This window comes from Berghia stephanieae, unplaced genomic scaffold, assembly GCF_034508935.2.
Source record: "Berghia stephanieae isolate SIO BIC M18660-M18661 unplaced genomic scaffold, UCSD_Bste_1.3 scaffold1, whole genome shotgun sequence".
NCBI lineage: Eukaryota > Metazoa > Mollusca > Gastropoda > Nudibranchia > Aeolidiidae > Berghia > Berghia stephanieae.
The window spans coordinates 56,380-65,735 of NW_027621956.1; the positions used below are offsets into that span (position 1 = coordinate 56,380).

Sequence of the window (9,356 nt, forward strand, 5' to 3'; positions counted from 1 at the left end):
ATATATATATATATATATGTATATAAACATAGCGCATGAAATGATAATGCTCAACTTTGTGATAAAGGGGGCTATTCAAATAATAATTCAAGTATAATTGTGATCAACTTCTACACTATTATTGGTTCGAGCATTCGCTCTCATAAGGTAGTGAAAGTGAAAGTAAGTTGTTGAGTTGATTTCGTGTGGTATCGTAAGTTGTCTCAATCGCACTTATTCGCATTGGTTCATAGTTATAGTATTGGTAGTCGTAGTAGGTAGTAGTAGTAGTAGTAGTAGTAGTAGTAGTAGTAGTAGTAGTAGTAGTAGTAGTTGTAGTAGTAGTAGTAGTAGTAGTAGTAGTAGTGGTAGTAGTAGTGGTAGTAGTATTAGTCGTATTAGTAGTAGTCGTAGTAGTAGTAGTAGTGGTAGTAGTAGTAGTAGTAGTAGTAGTTAGTAGTAGTAGTAGTAGTAGTAGTAGTAGTAGTAGTAGTAGTAGTAGTAGTAGTAGTAGTAGTAGTAAGTAGTAGTAACAATAGTAATAATAATGATAATAATATATAATAATAATAAATAATAATAATAATAATAATAATAATAATAATAATAATAATAATAATAAATAATAATATAATAATAATAACAATAATAATAATAATAATAATAATAATAATAATAATAATAATAATAATAATAATAATAATAAGAACTGTCATTCATCTGTGCTTCTAAAAATTTCAAAGGCAATGTTTCTTATGCGATTAATACATGTGTTTTTTTTAAACTATGTTTGTTCCCTGAAATGCGTTTTTTCATACAATATAGGCGTCCGCATGACATGTTAATGTCTTCAGCAATGAGCAATAGGGTGATCACCATCTGGGACTGTGTGAGGTGATCACCATTGGGGAGGAAATCTGGGACTGTGTGAGGTGATCACCATTGGGGAGGAAATCTGGGACTGTGTGAGGTGATCACCATTGGGGAGGGAATCTGGGACTGTGTGAGGTGATCACCATCTGGGACTGTGTGAGGTGATCACCATCTGGGACTGTGTGAGGTGATCACCATTGGGGAGGGAATCTGGGTCTGTGTGAGGTGATCACCATTGGGGAGGGAATCTGGGACTGTGTGAGGTGAACACCATTGGGGAGGGAATCTGGGACTGTGTGAGGTGAACACCATTGGGGAGGAAATCTGGGACTGTGTGAGGTGATCACCATCTGGGACTGTGTGAGGTGATCACCATCTGGGACTGTGTGAGGTGAACATCATTGGGGAGGGAATCTGGGACTGTGTGAGGTGAACACCATTGGGGAGGGAATCTGGGACTGTGTTAGGGGAACACCATTGGGGAGGAAATCTGGGACTGTGTGAGGGGAACACCATTCGGGAGGAAATCTGGGACTGTGTTAGGGGAACACCATTGGGGAGGGAATCTGGGACTGTGTTAGGGGAACACCATTGGGGAGGGAATCTGGGACTGTGTGAGGTGATCACCATTAGAGAGGGAATCTGGGACTGTGAGAGGTGATCACCATTTGGGAGGGAATCTGTGACTGTGTGAGGTGAACACCATTGGGGAGGGAATCTGGGACTGTGTGAGGTGATCACCATTAGAGAGGGAATCTGGGACTGTGTGAGGGGAACACCATTGGGGAGGGAATCTGGGACTGTGTGAGGTGATCACCATTAGAGAGGGAATCTGGGACTGTGAGAGGTGATCACCATTAGAGAGGGAATCTATGGGACACATGTGGAGTGAGGGAACACCATTGGGGAGGAAATCTTGGGACTGTGTGAGGTGATCACCATTGGGACTGTGTGGAGGGATCACCATCTGGGAACTGTGTGAGTGATCACCATTGGGGAGGAAGATAGAAATGGAGAATCTGGGACTGTGTGAGGTGATCACCATTGGGGAGGGAATCTGGGACAGTGTGAGGTGAACACCATTGGGGAGGAATCTGGACGTGTGAGGGTGAACACCACATTTGGGAGGGAATTGGGGACTGGATTGGGGAACACCATTGGGGAGGGAATCTGGGACAGTGTGAGGTGATCACCATTGGGGAGGGAATCTGGGACAGTGTGAGGTGAACACCATCTGGGACTGTATGAGGTGAACACCATTGGGGAGGGAATCTGGGACTGTGTGAGGTGAACACCATTGGGGAGGGAATCTGGGACTGTGTGAGGTGAACACCATTGGGAGGGAATCTGGGACTGTGTGAGGGAACAACACATCTGGGACTGTGTGAGGTGATCACCATTGGGAGGGAATCTGGGACTGTGTGAGGGGAACACCATTGGGGAGGGAATCTGGGACTGTGTGAGGTGATCACCATTGAGAGGGAATCTGGGACTGTGGAGGTGACACCATTAGAGAGGGAATCTGGGACTGTTTGAGGGATCACCATTTGGGAGGGAATCTGGGACTGTGTGAGGTGATCACCATTAGAGAGGGAATCTGGGACTGTGTGAGGTGATCACCATTGGGAGGGAATCTGGGACTGTGAGAGGGAACACCATTGGGGAGGGAATCTGGGACTGTGTGAGGGGAACACCATTGGGGAGGAATCTGGGACTGTGTGAGGTGATCACCATTGGGGAGGAAATCTGGGACTGTGTGAGGGGAACACCATTGGGGAGGAATCTGGGACTGTGTGAGGGGAACACCATTGGGGAGGGAATCTGGGACTGTGTGAGGGAACACCATTAGAGAGCGAATCTGGGACTGTGTGAGGTGATCACCATTTGGGGAGGAAATCTGGGACTGTGTGAGGGAACACCATTGGGAGAGGAAATCTGGCTGTACTGTGGAGGGTGAACACCATGGGGAGGGAATCTGGGACTGTGTGAGGTAACACCATTGGGGAGGGAATCTGGGACTGTTTGAGGTGATCACCATTTGGGAGGGAATCTGGGACTGTGTGAGGTGATCACCATTAGAGGGGGGAATCTGGGACTGTGTGAGGTGATCACCATTAGGAGGGAATCTGGGACTGTGAGAGGTGATCACCATCGGGGAGGGAATCTGGGACTGTGTGAGGTGAACACCATTGGGGAGGGAATCTGGGACTGTGTGAGGTGATCACCATTGGGGAGGGAATCTGGGACTGTGTGAGGGGAACACCATTGGGGAGGGAATCTGGGACTGTGTGAGGGGAACACCATTAGGAGGGAATCTGGGACTGTGTGAGGTGATCACCATTGGGGAGGGAATCTGGGACTGTGTGAGGTGATCACCATTGGGGAGGGAATCTGGGACTGTGTGAGGGGAACACCATTGGAGAGGGAATCTGGGACTGTGTGAGGGGAACACCATTGGGGAGGAAATCTGGGACTGTGTGAGGTGAACACCATTGGGGAGGGAATCTGGGACTGTGTGAGGTGATCACCATTGGGGAGGGAATCTGGGACTGTGTGAGATGATCACCATTGGGGAGGAAATCTGGGACTGTGTGAGGGGAACACCATTGGGGAGGGAATCTGGGACTGTGTGAGGGGAACACCATTGGGGAGGAAATCTGGGACTGTGTGAGGTGAACACCATTGGGGAGGGAATCTGGGACTGTGAGAGGTGATCACCATTGGGGAGGAATCTGGGACTGTGTGAGGAGATCACCATCTGGGAGGAAATCTTGGACTGTGTCAAGGTGATCACCATTGTGGACGAAATCTGGGACTGTGAGAGCTGAACAGCATTGGGGAAGAAATCGGGGACTGTATGAGGTGAACACCATTGGGGAGGAAATCTGGGACTGTTTGAGGTAAACACTAACAAGAATTAATCTGGAACTTAGTGGAGGGTGTACCTATGTTATTTATGGGATTGACCTTCGCTCTAGGACTGTAAGGCATATAGTTCAAGTCCCGGTCTGAGTGGGGCAAGGTTAATTTGAACATACTATTTACTCATTGTTTAACATATGCTTGTAGTATCGTCTAACCGGCGTCATGTTTTTTCTTATGTGCTAAGTCATGCCAATGGCTAGGACATCTTTGTACTGCGCATTGATGACGTTTAGTAGATAATGAACCTGAACACCACGAGACAATGTGAGTAAAGAGCCTTCTCCAAGGATTCAACTCTGCGCAAAGCGAGGCTCGAACAGGACCTTCCGATCCGAAAGCGAATGTCTAAACACAATACCACTGAGCCGCACATTAAATAATAATAATAATAATAATAATAATAATAATAATAATAATATAATAATAATAATAATAATAATAATAAATAATATATAATAATAATAATAATAAAATAATAATAATAATAATAAATAATAATAATAATAATAATAATAATAATAATAATAATAATAATAATAATATAATAATAATAATAATAATAATAATAATAATAATAATAATAATAATAATAATAATAATAATAATAATAAATAATAATAATAATAATAATAATAATAATAATAATAATAATAATAATAATTGATGGTCCTCACCAATTCCATTCACTACGCCAGCTGCAGCTGTAACCTACAGACAAAGACATTAGCAAGATACATGGAGATAAAATAATTTAATTTTGGAACGATTTATCATTTTAAAAACAATTTTATTGCCGATATTAATCGGTTTTAATCAAATGGCACTATTTGTGTTGATTCCCTTATTCAGGGTTAGCCATAAAGAAATCTTGTGGCAAATATTTCTCAGAATACCTATTGAAGGAATAACCTCCTTGCAGCATTTTGTGTCGCCATGTGAGAAATTATAGGGGTTAGCTTATAGGTTTTTTATTAAAATATTACAGTGTAGTATAAAGTTGCGAATCAAAATTTTCTTACAAATTGGTGTTAATAAATTATTATTGTAAGTAAATATACACATAAGGTGTTTTTAATTTTCTCTGTTCTAAAATAATACATTATTTTTGTGTTACGTTTGGAAATTTCAGATAATTTTACATGAGAGATACTGAAAATATGTGACATAATATCCAGTATCTTTAGAAATTAAATTATAATGAAAATATCAAAAATATTTCCGTTTTTCATACAGTTGTGGTTACAGCAGGGGAATTAGGCTAAATCCGTGAATCTGGTTGAAAGCGTGATAATTTGCCCACAGGTCACCAAGCTCAATGAAAACCCATCTCCTACAGAACCACTCTGACAATCAATCATAACGAGTCGGTTTACGGCCTTGGATTTCAAAAAGGGAAATAACTGAGCAAATACATATATTTTCTTCATATTCATTGTATTAGGGGAAATGGGGCTAAAAACCGTGCTAAAACCAGCTATAGAACCACTCTGGCAATTTATCATAACAATGCGTTTTAGCAATTTTATTTTTCCCTATATTGCATTACTTATCCATGGAAAAAAACCACGAGAATACAATGTGCGTTCAAAAATTTTAATAATGACCATTACAGTAGCTAACAAATGGCTTTGGGTGGGAACAGTACCGACACAATGGACGTTTTGGGTACAAACCCTTCGTCAGCAAATGGAACAATCGCATGGTGTTATCTAGTTAACATATTGAAAACTTGTCCAATCAGTCCATGTGAGAAGTTCATTGTAATACTATTTGAAAACATGGAAACGCATTTCTCCCCCCCCCCTCTCCCATCAGATTTGACCGTCAAAATAAAATATAGAAGTAATAAAAATATATGCATGTAATATTTGTTTATATGTAGGTGTGCGTGTGTATAAAAAACTAATACTATATTTTAAAACTTTAAAACTCCAAAAATAACAAATACATGAAAAATTAACGAGATTCGTTGTTCAGGAGCGTTACAAAGTCTGGACACGAACAAAAAGGAAGACAGGTGACACTGTGGCGACCAGTTCTTTCGGTGCTTCGCACGATCATTTGTCTTACATTTTAAGCACTACGACGCACTTCTATTGTATTCAATGTTTACTTCCGGTTTTTTAGTCTTGTACGGCTCGTCCTCTGATCCATACAATCAATCCAAGTTCTATCCACTATTAAACGTTAGCAATAATCTATACACGGATTTTGTTATTACTTTATTGTATCATTACTGACTATTTCTACATTGGTGACCCCGACGCGAATACGTAAAATGGCTCAACCAGATCTCTCACAACAAGTCGCGAATTTGACAGGCCAACTACAGGCTCTTGCTGCTTCCACCAACTTCCGTGAACAACAAATCAACTCTGTCTCCATCAAGCTCCCGGAATTCTGGACTAAATCTCCGGAGGTTTGGTTCGCAAGAGTGGAGGCACAGTTCAACACCAAGAAAATTAATCAGGATCAGACAAGGTACGACTATGTTATCAGTTCTCCTGACATAACTACTGCAGAAGAAATTCAGTCACTGCTAGTAAACCCACCACATCTTGATAAATATGGCAGTTTTAAAAAAGCCTTGATCAAGACCTTCGGCAAATCCCAAACCCAGAAAGACACTGAACTCCTTAATCTTAATGGTCTTGGTGACAAACGCCCAACTGCTCTACTGCGCAAGATAAATGCACGGAATGATGACCCTGTCACTCTGAAACGTGCATTATTTCTCATGAAGCTTCCCCCGGACATTCGAGGCATTTTAGCCGGGCACAATCTTCCAGACACAGAAGAATTGGCTGAGGCAGCTGACAGGATCTGGGAGACACGCATGTCCGGTGTGCAACATATTTCCTCTTCACCATTCCTGACTTACCCTCAGCAGGATGTAACAACCACACGACCACAGTCAGAGGAGACTGTTGCAGCAATTAAGACAGTCCGCCAACGTGGGCAGCCTCTTCAACATAGCATGCCCAACTCTATTTGCTATAATCATCAACGATTTGGACCAGACGCCCGTCGCTGCCAAGATGGTTGTAAATTTTCCAGTTTACTCAAACTCAAAGGAAATAAACAAAACTTGCCTTCTTCGGGAAACGCTTCGGCTGGTCGGTGAACGTGGAATCGGTCAGCAATCCAAATTCAAACACGTTTTCCATTTATGATAGAAGTTTGGGACAATCTTTCTTGATCGATACTGGTGCTGATGTTTCTGTATACCCCGCCTCAACTCAAGACTGCAGAACATTAACACCTTCTATTACACTCTCTGCTGCAAACGGAACATCAATCAAAACCTGGGGTGAACGCACCATCACTTTAAAAAAAAATCTAATCAAGTCCTCAATCACGAATTTTACCTGGCAGATGTGACACGTCCATCCTGGGTGCGGATTTCTTTGTTTCTAACGCCCTGATAATTGATCTAAAAGGAAAACGACTCTTGTCTATGGACAACATTTCTGTTCCACTTAAATATACTAATTCACCCATAAGCATTGCCGGCCTCTCAGTGCACCCAATTACTGCATACTCTGACATCCTTCAACAGTTTCCAGACCTTGTCATTCCCCAGTTTAACTCATCTCGCAACAAACACGGCTTGGAGCATCACATAATCACCAATGGGCCGCCCGTCCTCGCTCGAGCGCGCCGTCTCAATCCAGAAAAACTGACTGCAGCAAAGGCTGAATTCTTCAAGATGGAGCAGATGGGAATCATCCGTCGCTCTAAATCAGCATGGGCATCCCCTCTACATGTAGTTTCCAAATCGGATGGCCAACTGAGGCCTTGCGGTGACTACAGACACCTCAATGTTGTGACCAAAGATGCTCGGTATCCTCTACCTCATATTCACGACTTCAATAGCCACCTTTCTGGATGCAACACCTTTTCCAAGATCGACCTGATTAGGGGCTATCATCAAATTCCCATGGCAGAGTCGTCAATTCCAAAAACAGCAATCATTACGCCATTTGGGTTGTGGGAATTCGTGCGGATGCCATTTGGCTTGAAGAACGCTGCCCAAGCATTTCAAAGACTCGTGGATGGCATTTTGAGAGACATACCTTTCGCTTTCGTCTATGTTGACGACATTTTTGTTGCCAGTCATTCACATAAAGAACATATTGAACACTTACGGGAACTTTTTCAACTCCTCTCTATAAACGGACTTGTGATCAACAAGGCGAAATGCGTTTTCGGTGTTAGCGAGTTGGATTTTCTTGGCCACCGTGTGACTGCTGAAGGGATTCTTCCACTACCGGACAGGGTGGCCTCTCTATGTTTCAGTGCCCCTCCCACTGACCGTGCTGGCCTTCAGCGATTCCTTGGCTTGCTAAACTATTACCACAGATTTATCCCACACGTGGCAGACTTCCTTGCCCCACTACATTCTCAGGCAAGTGGCAAAGGACAATCCATCGTGTGGTCTGATGACTCCAATACGGCGTTTGAAAAGGCCAAGGAGCCTTTGAAACACGCTGTTCTCCTTCACCATCCACTACCAAATGCCCCAACAAGTCTTACAGTTGACCCTTTCCCAAAATTTCAGCTGTCGGGCACAATTTGAACAAAAGCAAGGTCATAACGGGGGTCCCGCTTGTTCTTTTTCTAGGAAGCTCTCACCCACAAAAAAAAAAAAATACAGTGCTTTTTGACCGCGAACTGCTCCCCGCTTACAGCCTGTCAAACACTTCGGACATTTCCTGGAAGGTGGGGAAATTTTACATTTTTTCACAGCCCAAAAACCCATTTGTCTCCGTCTCTTTAGTCAAATGAACGCTCGCCTCGAAAAACAAGACACTTGTCTTACATCGCCAAATTTCACCACTGATATTATCATATCACGGGTCAATTTAAGTGGTAGTGAGGGCCTTCTCGCTTTTTTAATATTATGACCCCGAAAAGCCCGGAAATCTTTCCATTACTGATTTCACTAAACTTGCATATGCCCAGGTTCACCACAGGAAATGGAATTTATCGCAAATCTACCAAGGTCTTACATTTGAGAAAATTCCATTTGCTTCTCCCCGTCTTGTGTGACACTTCAACAGGCGCAACACGCCCCATTCTTCCAACGTCTTTGGGCTCGACAAAATTTTTTACCCGATTTTACGGTCTCTCCCAACCCCGGGGCACAACGCGCCTTTAGTCAACGTTTTGTTTGGCGTGGGATGAAAAGAGACTAGTAAATGGGTAAAGAGTTTTCATCCCTTGTCAATCTTTCCCAAAATGCATAGGCACACCCGAGCACCACTTGTCGACCGGCCATACCAACGAAACGATTTAGTTTGCCTCCATGGTTTATCTCGTTGGAAACCCCTAAACCCCTCGGGCCCAAAGGGATGATTATTGTTTACAGTCATCGATCGCATCACCCCGGGGGGGCCCGAGGGAATTCCCTTCCAGTGTCATGTTTACCTTTTGCTCAAACTTTTATTTCACCAATTTGGGTTTTCCCCATTTGGTTTTTCCCGAAAACATTTTTTCCCACCGGGGCGCACAATTCACATCGGCACTTTGGACCGAGTGCAACAGATGTTTGGGGGGATAAAAGTCAACCGAACAAC

General features: G+C 43.0%; 1 protein-coding gene and 1 long non-coding RNA gene across 2 annotated transcripts in view; both read right to left on the reverse strand.

Moving 5' to 3' along the window:
- The window catches only part of LOC144960875 (uncharacterized), a gene marked incomplete at its 5' end in the record, with an annotated part of 24,607 nt that extends 20,122 nt beyond the window's left edge, over positions 1–4,485 (reverse strand). The window contains 1 exon segment of the long non-coding RNA XR_013642966.1: positions 4,452–4,485. This is a non-coding gene — a long non-coding RNA (uncharacterized LOC144960875).
- The window catches only part of LOC144960879 (uncharacterized), a gene marked incomplete at its 3' end in the record, with an annotated part of 131,130 nt that overhangs the window by 56,143 nt on the left and 65,631 nt on the right, over positions 1–9,356 (reverse strand). The gene's annotated exons all lie outside the window — the stretch shown is intronic.